The sequence below is a fragment of the Leptosomus discolor genome, unplaced genomic scaffold, assembly GCF_034619465.1.
Source record: "Leptosomus discolor isolate bLepDis1 unplaced genomic scaffold, bLepDis1.hap2 HAP2_SCAFFOLD_29, whole genome shotgun sequence".
NCBI lineage: Eukaryota > Metazoa > Chordata > Aves > Leptosomiformes > Leptosomidae > Leptosomus > Leptosomus discolor.
The window spans coordinates 12,501-14,889 of NW_028237772.1; positions in this window are offsets into that span (position 1 = coordinate 12,501).

A 2,389-nucleotide genomic window follows, 5' to 3' on the forward strand; every position below is an offset into this window, starting at 1 on the left:
GGTTAGGGTTAGGGTTAGGGTTAGGGTTAGGGTTAGGGTTAGGGTTAGGGTTAGGGTTAGGGTTAGGGTTAGGGTTAGGGTTAGGGTTAGGGTTAGGGTTAGGGTTAGGGTCATTATGGTTAGGGTTAGGGTTAGGGGGTTAGGTTAGGGTTAGGGTTTGGGTTAGGGGTAGGGTTTGGGTTAAGATTAGGGTTAGGTTAGGGTTAGGGTTAGCGTTAGGGTTTGGTTTAGGGTTAGGGTTAGGTTTTGGTTTAGGGTTCTATTTGGATTATGTTTCGTCTTAGTTGTCAGTTTTAGGGTTAGCGTTAGTTTTGTTGTCCCTTTGTCTTCCACCCCAGTCCTCCCCTAAACCCCACCCTTGATCACCGTTGCAGTGTTCCGAAGTGTTAAAAATAAATTCAATTAAATGACGCGGTGACGGTGTCCCCCAGATTTCCTCGTCCCTTTTTGCAGTTCGATGATCCATTTTAGGGTAATACTAAGGCCCGGCTTATCCTAGGGCTCTTCCTTGACTATTTGCGTTCTATCCCAAATTTTTAGTCTGTTGAACATGCTGCTGATCAACATTTCTGGCCATCAGATTGCCGGATTTAACCCGTTCTAAGTTAACATTTGTTTCCCTTAGTGGTTCTTGACGGGTACGTACGGAATGGCCCCGCGGTGTTAGTACGCCCTTTAGTCCGTGGGGCATCCTCGGGGTTAAGCAATGCCCTGGGACTATGTTTCTGGCTTTCTCAAGCATTAAAGCTGCTGCAGCAACAGCCCCCGCGCATCAGATCACACCCAACGTTTGAAGAGAGGCCGGAGGTTGAACTGGTGAGAGTTTGTAGTGGAACACCGCTGACCTGGAGAAGCTTCAGCAGGAGCCCTGGGAATTAAGGCGACGCCTAAACCCAGGACACAGATTAACTGCTTTTTAGGGTTTGATGTGGGAGACCAGATCGATTCAGAATAGACAGGAATGGGATGGAATGGGATGGGATGGAATGGGATGGACCGGGAATGGGATGGGATGGGATGGGATGGGATGGGATGGGATGGGATGGGATAGAACAGAACAGGTTAGGCTGGGCTACACTAGACTAGACCAGACTAGACCAGACCAGAATAAAATAGAACAGACCAGATCAAACCAGACTAGGCTAGACTAGGTCAGTTGGAAGGGGCCTTGCCCAACTGCCTGCCCACTTCAGGGCTGATCAAAAATTAAAGCTCGGTCTGAAGGGCACGTCGCAGGGCCCAGCACACACAGACCTCCTGGCAGAGGACAACATCTCCCAGAGCTCCAAAATAGTTTTAAAAAGAAAAGATCCGAGGCCGTAGTCGCGCAAACGTTACCTTTAGGAGGCTGTTTGTGCCCGTATCGACCCAGCCATGACGTCATGAGAAAGGTCTAGAAGACTGAAGACGCGTTCCAAGCCAAGTGGGGGGTGCTGGGCCAGTCTTGTCACATTCTCGCTCTGCCCGTGGGTCTGATGTCCTTATGAACGACACGTGTTACGGATCTGCCACCCGCAGGCGGTGGGTATTCAACAGCAGCAGTGGGCGCTGTGCCGGTCTCCCGGCCACGCTCCTGCTTTGCTGCTGTTGAACATGACGGGGCAGAGACACCACCGAACTCCCAGTTCAAACTGGTGGTTCGTATTAGCAAAGCCGGCCTTCAGATTCCTTAATTCAGATTAAATGCGTGTCCAGGATGGGCCGGAGACCATGGAAGCTGCAACCACAACGTGAGAACACCCTTGTCACTAATAGCCACCTACTCAAACTCCTCCAGCTTTCAGGTGGACACAACCTAGAGCCAACTTCCCAAGATAAGGGAAAGACGGTCCTTAGGTTACGTGAGCATCAGCCAAGAAGACCAACAAGATCCTGGGATGGATGAAAGGGCGGGGAGCAGCTGGTGGAAGTGAATATCCCCCCTGCACAGAAGAGTTTGTGTCCAAGGGAGCTGCAGCTCATGGGTCAAGGCCGCGCGTGGTGGCTTCGGCACCTTCAGACTGGTCAGCTTAGTCAAACGCTGGAAATGGATGACCATGCCTGGCAAAGGTCATGCACCAAATGGATTGGAGTCGGCCTTCGGCTGCTGTCCCTCACAGCACCCTTCTGGATGAGTTGTCCCGCCGTGGGATGCGCCGGGCGAAGAACCGGCTGAAGGGCAGAGCTCGGAGGGTTGCAGCGAACGGGGTACCTCTGGCTGGTGACTGGTCACCAGTGGTGTCCTCAGGGCTTGATCCTAGGGCTGGTGCTGTTCCATGTCTTGTTCAAAGCTTGCTGAGGAACCCAAAGCGGGAGGTGCTGTTGATTCCCTTGAGGGACCAGACACCTCACAGAGGGTTCTGGATGGGTTGGGCAACGATTAATGGGAGGAAATGGAAGGTCCCAATGG